Source organism: Lygodium microphyllum, chromosome 15, assembly GCF_053477565.2.
Source record: "Lygodium microphyllum isolate KBCC chromosome 15, Lygodium_microphyllum_v1.1.10, whole genome shotgun sequence".
Lineage (NCBI taxonomy): Eukaryota > Viridiplantae > Streptophyta > Polypodiopsida > Schizaeales > Lygodiaceae > Lygodium > Lygodium microphyllum.
The window spans coordinates 149227315-149240891 of NC_141149.1; positions in this window are offsets into that span (position 1 = coordinate 149227315).

The window sequence follows — 13577 nt, forward strand, 5'->3', positions numbered from 1 at the left end:
TTTAAAAACATATTTAATTAGAAGTTTTAAAATAATATCTACTACCTTTATATTTTGCAAGCTATCGGGATTGCTATCTATCCTACTTAGCACTAACACTTGATTCTAAGGATAATTACACACCACCTCAGATGATTAGGGCAATATGAGAGCATTTAGGATGTATTTTGCAAACTCTCCATAGCCACCAATATTCAAAAGGGTGGTTGGGCCATTGATTTGGTCTTGAAGTGTGGTGTGATTGGTAGAGCTTCAAATCCTAGCCACCAAATATTACAGTTTTTATAAATAAGCCTTGTCACTTTGTGACTTAGGCTTAGATACTATTTTTATATTTTTGTAATCTATTGAGGTTTTTATCTAATCTACTTGGTACACAAATTTGATTCTAAGGTTGCTTACATTGCCTCAGATGATCAGGGCAATATGAAAAGCATTTATGATGTCGTTTGCATACTCTCTATAGCAAACAGTACTGAAAAGGTTGATTGGGCCACTGGTTTGGTCTTGGAGTGTTGTGTTATTGATACATCTTCAAACACTAACTACACTATTCATTCCAATGTGAACCAAAAAGTACTTAAGGTATAAAAAAGATTCTACAAGCAAGCAAGGAAGTAAAATCAACTTGTACCAAGCTCTCTTTTAAGACCAAATAAGAAGATAATGCATCCTTGTTTCATTGTGATACATTTTTCTAATGGGTATCCCACATACTTGAATGCTTCCCCAATTCCACTACTTTGAATCCTAGTATTCCCATCACTTTGCTAGCTCATTCAAACCTAAGTGAACAAGCTCACATTTTCTCATACTAGTCATCAACCATTACGATCGAAAAATGTTAAAAATAGCACTTTTGTTAATACATGGATTAAGGAAAGGGCCAAAGAGATTTTGCCATGTGGACAAAAATATGGTATTCTTGTCTCCTCTGCTTTTGAGATAGTAGAGTTCATTTTGTGGTTCTCCCCTCTATTTAGTAGAAATCTTCAAACCCTGACAAGTTTTGGTAGTCCCAATGACCCATATTAACTAATAAAAGCTGACAAAACCTCTGACAAAGACATGCCAAAGTTAAGTTAATTAAGACCATTTTGAGAATCAATAGAATTTTCAAAGTTCTTGCCGCTCATGGTATTTTTAATCTATCTCATTGACCTCTCTCTTTAGGTTTCTTTCTCTACACATTGAGTGCATACTCATTGTCTTTTACATGGTATCCACAAGGCGTCCTTATCATTCTATAAACTCTTGTATAGCAAGAGTGCAAATGGAGAATGTGAGCCCAAAACATTTACTATAAATGGTTGGGTTACAATGCTACCATCTTGTAGGAATTCTCATAGAGTGAAAAAAAAAAAACAAGGGGATATCAAATATCATTGGAAGGAACGCATCTTTGCCTTCAAATCCACGTCTCAAGGCTAGTTTGCTTTGGTGCAACATGTTTACATGGCTAGAGATATGCACTTGGCTCTAGGGGAATATTTTTCCCAACAAGCACATTATAAGTTTGAGTTGTAAAATATACGTGAGTATATGGTGACAATAAAGCCTCACATTTATCAATGTAGTCATCTGACAAAGATATTGGTTTTATTGAATATACATAGTCAAGATGCAATCTATGCAACTGATCAATTATTCTAATCTCTGGATGTAATGTACAAATATGAATATTCCTTAGAGAGATTGAGAGAATAGGATCCCATAAGCCATCTATGTTTTTCAGCTTATCAAATCTATAGAGTTTCCAGTAGGGGTTTTCTTGTTGGTTGCAAAGTATTCCATTGTTTGGATCCCAAACTCTCCATGCAATAAATACAAGGATATTTTTCATTGGCCCCATTTCTTACTCCAAGCATACATTTTATAGTTTTTAAGTCAACACTCATATGCCATTCAACATTAAAACTACCAACACCATCGACTATCAACATTTCACCTTCACTTTGAGACTTTATAATATCAGGAATACATGTACGAGAGAATAACCATTTTAAGATTTCATGGCTTTCAATTAGTATTTGGGTCGTGCCAATCCACCAAAGCTCCATCTTGGATTGTATTTTAAATTTTTGTTCTTGCCCCCTACTAGTACTGTAATCCAATGCCATGTTCATGATACAAATTCTGACTTTTTTTTATCTTTTGTCCCTTTTGAATCTATGCTTCATCCAATTTTAGTGCAAACTTCAAAATATCACCACATTCTTAGACATTAAATTTATACATATGGACCATTGCAATCTAGACTCTTTTAAGATCAATCCAAATATTATTAAATGTGTTGTATTAAAAAAAGGCCTCTATTTTATGTTTTTCATAGTGCATAGATCCTTCTATATAAATATTCTCCCCAAAAATATCTGGAATCCTATGATTCATAGTTGTCCTAGCAATTAAAACTGCAAGAGGTCGAGGCAAATCAAATTCACTTATTCTATGAGATTTAAGACTTTTTAACCACAATTTAGAGAGAGCACAATAACCTCTACGACTCATACCTGTTAGCTATATATATAGACAGACTATATATAGCTAATGTTAGCTATATATAGTCTGTCTATATATATAGCTAACAATACCCATATTGTCACATATCTCCACTATTTCATTTGGTTTATCTATTTTTTTTAAATCTTTCACTAACTCTTTCAGAGTTTGGTTTCTTAAGTCTACATTTTCAAGTGATTTAAGAATCCCTATAATGTCCTTCTTTGTCATGGTTTCTTTAATAAGCTTAATCCTCTCATCATTCTCTTGAATATTAATACCTGAAATATTAGAGACACATCTCTTTGCAATATTTAGTCTTGTTTTCGTCACCCGACTAAACAAGTCCATTATATTTTTAAGTGGTCTTTTTCTTTGTCTAAATCCTTTTGGAGTTTCTTTCGAGTGCAGTAATTTTTCTTGCAATGATTGATTATAGTTTTCTAGATTATCAACCTTGCCCATTAGCTCAGAAATAGTTTTTTGCACCAATGTTAATGCTTCCTTCATTTCATGCATTTGTTCTCTAAATGTAAAAGATGCAAAATATAACCTCATGCAATAGCCAAGCATCCCATCACAACCATCTCCAATATACCTTATGAAGTTGTGAATATTGTAAAAAGAAGGATGCTTACTTGTAGAAGGGTCTCGAGGATAAATATTTCCATCCATCCATAAGTCTACATGCTTCTTTCCTTGTAATCGAAACTTGTTAGCTTCATCCTTGTCCAACAATGCTCGATGGTGTATACTCCTCCAAAATGAATAGACAGGATCTAACTGAATAGTAAGTTTATACTTGCGTGGTGGGATTGCACTTGTATTGCTAGAAGAGGTACTGGTAAACATTTTGGTAGGGAACCCTAAACGGGGCAACAGTATCACAGAGAAGGAAATAAAACCACAAGAAAGAGAGGTGCAAAAAATGAACGTCGAGGAACACAAACGAGCGGCGTCTTTTGGTGTGAAAACTCAAAAATACATGATTTCGCAATTTCCAAGAGAATAAGACTGAAAAGGTGACACTTAATGTCCATAAAGGGTTGAAGATATTTAATACCCAACCTCTTAAATGAATAATATATTCTCTCATTAATCATGTCCAAGCAGCCAAATTTGGAGGGTTTTTTCTTCTAAACCTCCTCGAATTAGCAACTTAATCATTTTCTTACAAGTGCCGTTTTAAATCATTTTTGGCCCTAATGTCAAAGAGCTGTAAAAAATTATCATACACTTTTATCAACGCATCTACTAATTTATTCTTTGATTGCACAATGTTGGAGTTATTATTGGTAAAAAAATTGTGAGATGGTGTGTTGTGCTAATGTCATGGGAGGTCCATTGGTTACTCTATGATACACCGATCCAAATTTCTAAGCAAAGGGAAATTATGGCAAAGAATAATGAGGCAATGGGACACCCTAAATAGCTTCCATCTCTTTCTGGTCCTAAATAGATACTTTTTTGATGGGCTTCCTAAGCACCTCACATTCCAAGGGATCGTAGTAGTGAGTCAACTTAAGATCTTATCCTTATACACAGATGAAACATCCATCATCATAGGCTTTTCCCTCACCATCTAAGATAGCAAAATAGTATTTTCAACAAGAGGTTTATGAGCAAGCTTTTGAAGGAAAAGTTTTCATTTCTTACCTCCATTTGACTTCAAAGAGTTTAGTGGTTGATTTTCTTTGTTGCCGGCATGCTTCAACCTCAACATCTCTATGATTCCCTATCAGTAGTTAGCTTTCTCCTTCAGTTCCTCCTTGTAAGAGTTCTTTACTTCCTAGATTTTACTCTTCTCAATATATAAGATTTTTTATTCTTTCTTATTTCGTGATTGTGCTGCATGAAGTTATTTCCTATCTTGATTGTTTTCTAGGTGCACCCTAGTTTAAAAGGTGCCCAAATAACTTTTACTCATTGTTTGTGCATGTGTTGATGTTAGGTATATGATGCACCTGAGGAGACATTTCAAGCATTAGAGCCATCGAGTTGAATGGGTGAGATTTTTGGAACCGTTGCTAGTATTTGAACTCTTATTGGGATATTTTGGTGGTTCTTGTACACTTTACTATATTCAAAGCTCTTTAGTAATTAAAGAATTTGACATGACTTGGTAAAATTTTTTTGAAGCTTTGGTGCAATTTGTGCTTTTTGGAACCTTTTGTGGTATTTGAACCTTTGGTATAGTAGGTGCTTTTTTTGGTACTTTCTCTTAATCTTTTTGTATATTTTGTATTTTTGAATACATTTGTTGCTTTTGAATCCATTTCAATACCATTTGGACCCTCTAGATACTCTCTGGCTATTTTCATTACTAAAAAGCTAATTGATACTACTTCAATCTCTTTTAGGTATATTTTGGTGGTTTTTGTAGGTGTACTTAAAGCTCTATGGTACATGAAGAAACTTGTTGAATTTGGTACATTTTGGTTCCTTTGATACTTAATGTTTTCTTGTACTCTTTGGTACCTTTGGTGTTTATTGGTACTTCATCGTGTTATTTTTTGTACAAAGATTTTATTTGTTGTTATTTATATCTATTATTTGTATCGTTGGGGGATATTTGGTACTCTTTGGTACATTTGATAAATCGATTGTCATTGTAACAATGGTTGGTAATGGTATAATGGTTGAAAGTTTTGATACTTACTACTTGGTTCATGTGATGCCTTGTTTTTGTAAGCTTAGTCCTCTTTATTTCTTTCACTTGGTAGTCACAATAGGACAAGCTAGAGGCCTCTTACAAGGAAGGGTAGGTGCACATAGACTTTATCAACCAAATGATCTTTGACATGAAGAAGGAGAAGAGGTTCACCCTCTTTCCTATTCTCTAGGAAGTTACTATATGTATATCCTCTACATCACGTGCATTTCAGGTCTATTTCTAAGTATCATTGTCTATGATTTTTTCCTAAATAAAGCATAACCCTTTTCTATTCAATCTCTAAATAACCCCTTTATATTACACCCTTATGCATCAGGTAGGTTCAAAATAAGGTATTTTTTAAATACCATATATTCATGAGTAACTTACGTGAGTTCCCATGCCACATATTGTAGACAAACGTGCCACATGAGGAGTTGTATAGTATGGAGAAGGTGAGAGATGTCCCACACAACTAGGACACATGAGTTGATACTGCTAAATCTAAGAACATCGAGGATGACATGCCAGATGTGGAGCATACTAGGGTTGACAAGGACTCTTCAATTGATGAGGCGGTGCTACATGTTGTTGGGGAGGAGGGGGATTTGGATGATATTAATACCAAAAGTGGAGAGGGGGTTGCTGATGGACCGAAGAGGGGCGGTAGGGGGATTGACAAGAAGACAAGTGATTCCATGGAGAGCATGGTTTCTAATACTCACGTAGAAAGTTGGTGGACATGTCTGTGAAGGGTCAAAGGTCCATGAAGAGATTTCTAAGGGATCAAGTACGGACATAGGCATAGCAAAGGGTGTAGTTGATAGCCTAGATGGTGATAATGGAGGAATTGCCAATGCAGATGTTAATCTATAGATGGCTAGTGCAATGGTAAAATCTCAAGGTGATTGTACCTTATCAAAGGTTTTTTTTAAGGTAGGGAGGAGGAAGCGGCCTCATTATCGTTGTAACAAGTCCCATGCTTGCAAACTCTAACTAGTGTAGCAATGCTCTCATTGATATAATGCATATGGAATTTTTTTTCTTCTTCCATCACCTTTTGTTTTACAACTTGGATATTGTGCCCTATTGGCCTTGTGTACTTTTCTTGATCTTGGAATACACATTCGGTTTTAGAACATAGCACCAAAGTTATGCTGGGCTCTATAATACAACGATACTGTGTCTAATATTGGGATGGAATGTTGTTATAACCATACTTGACATTGTGTGGTTCTCAACTAGTCACCACAAGGGTCATAGCCAAGTGATAGGAGAAAACCTAACCATTGGGATGGGTCTCTCTCATTTGGTGGTGACACATGCGGTGAGGTTCACACTACACACAAGAGGGAACCACTAAGCGATAATGAGCCACAACTCCCTTAGGAGGTTCCTCCTTTGCATGATGGTGATGAACCATTCAAAGACCTCCACACATGATGGCGACCTCCTCAACATGATTTCCAAAGATACCATAGTCAATGTTGACATTTATAAAAGCTCAAAGATCACCATGTATTGAACCTACAACATCGCATCACCACATAATCATTTCCATAAGTTGCAAGAAGTTGAGGTTATGAGAAAAATGAACAAAATTAACCATTCCTGGATCATAGATAGTATAGTTTAGCTAGATAAGGAAAAGGTAAGGATGCCATCCCATTAGACTCAAGCATAGATGAAGTTAGCCTTCAGAGGGTTACAATACAATTGGGACAAATCTCAATACTATAGTCCATTGAATGGAGGAATAGTGCCCTTTTCAATTGCTTCAAGTTTGACTCTAATATTACTTCATAGTTCTTGAAATAAATAGATAGGCATAGTGGTTGATGCTTTAGGTTTGTAGCCCACTCAAATCCTAGATCCATTGACAAAATCCCAATTTAGGGGCCTTTTTATTATGGATCCCTTTTTCATCAAAAACAACTTCAACCCCTTAGGAGTGGTGAGGACATACCAAGTTATATCTTCATGATTCATGAATCATGGTGCGGCTTCACTTCATTTTTTCTATAAAAATATGCTTCTTTGATTAGATTTCATAAACTATTGTATCAACATTAGATTCAATGTACATTTATTGTTACTTAAGAATTTCGAACAAGATAGCTCAATTCAGGAAAGATTACCACATAAGAATTTAGGCTCACCAATGTCATGCAAACTCAACAAACACCATATTGGAGAATATGGAAATTTCCCATAAGTTTGGGACACGTGGTCAAATCTTTGGATTTGTCATAACTTGAACATTATAACTCCAAATCAAGCGCTCTATAGCTCAATAGATTCCATGTTTCAAGCTCTTTCTAATGATAAGTCACGTCTTATGGTTTTGAGAAACTTATGGGCATGTTATCCAGGTGCCACCTTTTTAGTATTCAAAAAATGGGAATTGGGAGATTCCCAAACTCACTAATAGTGTGTTAACAGATACTTTTTTGGCAATTTAGTAACAATGAGGTCAAAGTAAACCCTTACCTCACTACCCTAACCAAAGTAAGAAGTTTGCTAACATTTGTTAATAAGACAAATTCAAAAAAACATACTATTGTACGTAATTCCAAATCCAACCAAGTAAAGTCAATGTGCTTTCTAGGAAGTTAGAAAAATTAGAATTTTATTTCTACTACAAAAATTCTTTTAACTTGAATACATATATAAGCATATACTAAGACAAGTTGTCAATAACTCCATGGAAATTCAATAAGAATATATACTCCATCTTTCGAACAATGAAGATATGTTGTATCTTTCCATCATGGCCCGAAGCACGTTGTCTAGAGTCTTCCTCCTATAAAGATTTCCACTGCTAAACATAACCTCGATATGTAATCACTTTTAATAACATGGAACACTATCACAAATTGTGAAAAAGTTTCAACTCCAATTTTTGAAAATTTAAGAAGAGATGTTTATGAGAAGCTCATGCTATAGTTAGCCTTTGAGGAGTAATTGTAGTACTATGAAGAGAGAATAACCATATGTGTACAGGAACTAAAGACCTGGTTGGGATTAGCAACTAGCACCTTGGACAATTTTGACCAAGGAAGAGATCTCACACTTATGACCTTAGAACCAATTGAAACAACTCATACATTTTGCCTTTTAGGCCAATACAAATAGCCCTCCTTGTAAATGAAGTAATCTGTCACCACCAAAGATAGGTGATATTTGATGTTATACATGGGACGTTTCCTAATATAGACTAGTGGGAAGGGATCTTCGATCCACACTTGAAGCCATGGCTCAATAGTACCAATCAGATATGATGGAGTGCTATGGATCTTAGCCTCTGGGACATAGGAATGGACAAATAAACAACTTTCATATTCATTAATTAGAGACTTTTAGAGATAGTTCTCCAAGAGTATGGTGTTGTTGGCATCAAACCGATTGTTTCCCAAGCTCTTTAATAACATAGGATTCTTCTAATATTGCTCATCAACACAAGGGATCTGCAAAAAATCTTTCACCACGCTTCACAATCTTCCTGGGAGAGTACATCTACTTATATAGAAATAGGAACATAAGACTCAATCAATAGGAAGACTATAGAACGAGACAAAAATACTGACGGTATCCAAGTAGCTTTACTTGTAATAATTTAATTGTTTTCCAAGGTGTAGGAGAAGCATGTAAACAAAATCCACATCAACTTTGGCTTGTTGCAATAGCTCCAAACCATGATATTTTCTTTGGCTCCTAATTAACAACAAAAACTATTTCGCTCTAGGCCTCACCACACATTAACAATTCTCACTAATCTTGAATGGTTTCGACCCCTACAATAGCCAGTCCTATTTAAAAATTTATTTTGATTCCTTCAAGAGCACCGCATTGAAATCAATGATTATCAATCTGCCCTTGGTTGTAGAAACATCACTTGGAAGCTTACTTTTCACAACAAATCCCTCTCGAGCCATCAGGCTCTTAGGACTACAATATAAGTTAACAAATTAGATATGTGTAGGAGACTAAACAAATAGCTAAAATTAAAAGTGCTTGAGTTACATATTATCTTCACCTGGTCTTTGCTCATTTATATCTTTGCTAGTCATATAGGTAGGTGTAACAAACTAAATATAATAAGTGATAAGTCAGTGGCCATGTGAGTATCATAATGACCACCAATGTGCTAAGTGTAGATGTGTGGACTCATCTAGCCAGGCGGTCCATCATCAATGTTTGCACGTGTTGAGCTTGCCATCTCAACAAAATGCCCCAGCTACTTTCAACAGGTTAATGCAAGACATTTTTTGGCCTCATCTTGATGATTGTGTTCTTGTATTCTTTGATGACGTCCTAACTTATTCTAAGAAGAAAGAGGAACGTGAACCACATTTTTGCATTGTCTTTGAGAGGATGAGAACACACAAATTGTATGCCAAAAAGAAGTATACCTTCTTTAAAAGGAAGATTGAGTACTTGGCATTCATAGTGTTTGTTGAAGGTATATCAGTAGATCTTGCCAAGGTCAAAGATGTTCAAGATTCGCCACCCCCAACCACTATGAAGGAAGTGAGAATTTTTCTAGGTCTAACAGGATGGTATAGGATACTACTCAAAAACTATGCCCAAATTGCAGCACCCCTTACAAACCTACTCAAAAAACGAGTTGCCATTATCTAGATGCCAATTGAACAATCTAGCTTTGAGCAACTAGAGCATAGTTTGATAACTGCTCCTATCTTAAGGCTATTTGACTTAAGTAAGGAATTTAAAGTTGTCACACATGCCAACTCTCTCGCATTGGGATGCATACTAATGTCGGAAGTTCATCCTATAGCTTACTCTTCGAGAAAATTGAAAGCCTATGAAAAGAGATATGCTATTCACAACCTAGGGTTGTTAGTTTTGATTTAGGCTCTCAAATTATGGAGACATTACTTGCTTGGAAATAAGTTTTCCTTAGTCACAGATCATAAAATTCTTAAGTGGATTTTAGCTTAGCTTGATCTTAATATGAGGCAACGATTGTGCATCGAAATTCTACAGGAGTATGACTTTGAAATTAAGTTCAGACGACCTGAATAAGAAAATGTAGTAGCAGATGCCTTAGTTGTAAAGCATTTCTTAATGCTCTGATTGCTAAAGAATCATCTAGGCCAGAAAATCTAGCTACAATGGTATCAATGGCAACTAATCCTATCATCAAGTTGACTAAGGATGAAGCAAGACTATCAACAATTGTTTTGGGAAGTTCAAGAATAAGGAAATAAGATCCCAAATTCAAGACTAAGTAACCAGAGTTCTCCTACAGATGAAGACAAAGGACTTGTTTTGTAATCTTTCCACGCAACAAAAGTTAGTTGGTTAGTTCGAAAGTTAGTTAGTTAATTATTATGTTAGTAAGATTACTAACTAAAGACTAACTAAGGTAAACAGCTTGGTTTATCTCTTGACGCATATTACTCAAAATTTGTCTCTCTTTTGAAGTATGCAGCACAAATGGATATGACACAATAGGTGTCGAAGTTTTGTGCCAGATTAAACCCACCCGTAAACACTCGCCTCGAGTCAATGCGCCCAATAGATCTTCATGACGCACTCATTTGAGCTGCACCCATAATACAGGAGGTGCAGACCAGGCCAAGAAGTAACAAGACTTGGGCTTACAAGGATCAGAACAAAGGAGTGTATAGGTCCCAGGCTAAGAGAGTTCAAGGTCAAAACCAGGGACAAAGGAAGAAAGCTAGGACCAACAATGTTAATAATTTTGTTCCTACCCAAGGTAATGGCCGCAACCTCCGTTGCTTCCATTGCAATGAGCCCGGTCATTTCAAAAGGCAATGCCCCAAGCTTGGCGGAGGACAACGTCAAGGGCCACCCCAAGGAACTGTCTGTGGTGGCCAAGGAGCCGCCATCAAGACCACAAGAAGAACCGCCAGTATTGCCAATAGAGAAATGTGCAATGAAGAAGACTCGACCATGGAAGTAGACTTTGAGAGGGCAACAGTCCATGCCACTCTTCACAAGAAAGGCCCGAATCGCCAGTTTTTTGGTGATTTAGACACCATCGGATTATCAAGGTAAAGGCTTCAAAACCTTGATTGATTGTGGCAGTACACATTCCTTTATTTCACCAGTTTGTGCAAGAAAATTAGGAATAGCCACAAAAGATGCATCTACCTTGCTTGTGGAATTAGCAAATGGTCGTGAGGTCACTTGTACTAGGCAAAATGCTAAGATGGAATTCCTACTAGCGACTTCGGTCAGATTCAGGGTTATGAACCTAGCTATCCATGAGTGTTTGCTCGGAATGGATTGGCTTAAACCTAATGATGCCCACATTCACTGTGGAAAGGGCCAAGTTTCCTTTCAAAACTCTAAAGGTGAATTGGCCAGAACTCAAGGAGAGGTTGGTAGGCCAAAAATTCAACTGGCCAAAGCATCTCGGATAATAAAAGGAGTTAGAGAGGGGCTACCTATCTATTTGATTAAGTTAAATAAGCTAGATTATAATCAAGAGTCTAGTGAAGAACCTTCATGGCTAAAGAAGTATGCAGATTTATTTCCTGAAGAGCTGACAGAACTTCCTCCTCAAAGGGAAGTTGATCATTAAATCAAGCTAGCACCAGGAGCTGCACCAATTGCAAAGAGGCCATATAGAATGTCCATCCCGGAAGCGATTGAGCTGAAGGAGCAACTCAAGCAACTGTTAGAACAAGGTAACATATGTCCTAGCAGTTTGCCATGGGGAGCTCCAGTGCTATTCCAGAAGAAGAAAGATGTAATGCTTCGGTTATGTATTGATTACAGAGGGTTGAATCAATCAACCATTAGGAACAAATATCCTATTCCAAGAATAGATGAAATTCTTGACCGTCTTCAAGGTGCAAAGATCTTCTCCAAGATTGATCTCAGGTCTGGATATTATCAGATAAGGATCAAGGAAGAAGATATCCCAAAGATGGCATTTAGCACAAGATATGGACATTTTGAGTTCTTGGTCATGTCACGAATGCACCTGCCACCTTCAATAGGTTAATGCAGGATATCTTTAGACCATATCTTGATGACTTCGTACTCGTATTCTTGGACGATACCTTAGTCTACTCCAAACAGAAAGAAGATCATGAACCCCAGCTTCGCATTGTCCTAGAGACAATGTGGGCACACAAGCTTTATGCCAAGAAGAAGAAGTGTGCATTCTTCAAGCGACAAATTGAATATTTGGGATTCATTGTATCAGAGGAAGGGATTTCAGTAGACCCGGCCAAGAGACGTTCTAGAATGGCCAATACCAACAACTATCAAAGAAATACGCAGTTTTCTTGGATTGACAGGATGGTACAGGGTCTTTATCAAAGACTATGCTTTGATTGCAGTGCTCCTGATAGATCTACTGAAGAAGCAAACATCAATTGTATGGTCACCTACTAAACAATCCAGCTTTGAAAAATTAAAGCAAAGCTTGGTATTAGCACCGATCCTGAAACTTCCAGACCTTGGTAAGGAGTTTGAAGTGATAACGGATGCTAGCACACTTGCCCATTCAAACTGCATGGGTTGCCCAGAAGAATCATTAGTGATCGTGACTCTCTCTTCACATCACACTTCTGGAGAGCTATCTTCGAAGCCATTGGGACTCAACTCTGTTTTAGTACAGCTTACCATCCCGAGACCAATGGTCAAATGGAGCGAGTCAACCAAGTCATTGAGGATATGCTAAGAGCACACTGCTGCCATGAACCCAAAAAGTGGATTCAATATTTGCCGCTAGTTGAATTTGCCTACAATGCTTCTTACCAACAAAGCATTCAGATGACCCCTTTTCAAGCATTGTATGGGCACGACTGTCGAAGTTCTTTAAACTTCTTGGATCCAACCTTGAGGGTTGAAGCTCCAAAGTAAATGCTAGAAGATATGGATGACCAAATGAAGTCAATAAGACAGGACATCCAAGCCGCCAAGGATAGATAGAAGGCATACGCGGATTTGAAACGTCAAGATAGATCCTTCGCTGAAAGAGATATGGTCTTCATTCGCGTACGCCCAAAGAAGAGTTCCCTATCCTTGGGTGAATGCAAAAAGCTAAGTCCAAGGTATTGTGGACCCTACCAGATTCTCAAGTGCTTAGGACCTAATGCTTACATACTTCAACTCCCCGAGAACCTTAAAGTTCATAATGTATTCCATATCACTCTATTGAAAAAGTATGTGCCTAACCCTAGTCATGTGCTTGATGACCAACAAGTTGTAATGCCTAGCCAAGGAGTCCTTGAGCTACAGCCTGACAAGATCTTAGATATTAGGAAGAGGCATTTGAGATCCAGAACCTTGAGAGAATACCTCGTCCAGTGGAAAGATTATCCCAAGGAGGATGCCACTTGGATGGATGAAAGGTACTCTCAACCAATAATACCCCCAGTTCTTCTCAAGATGAGGACATCTCGATTCCTCTAAGGGGGAG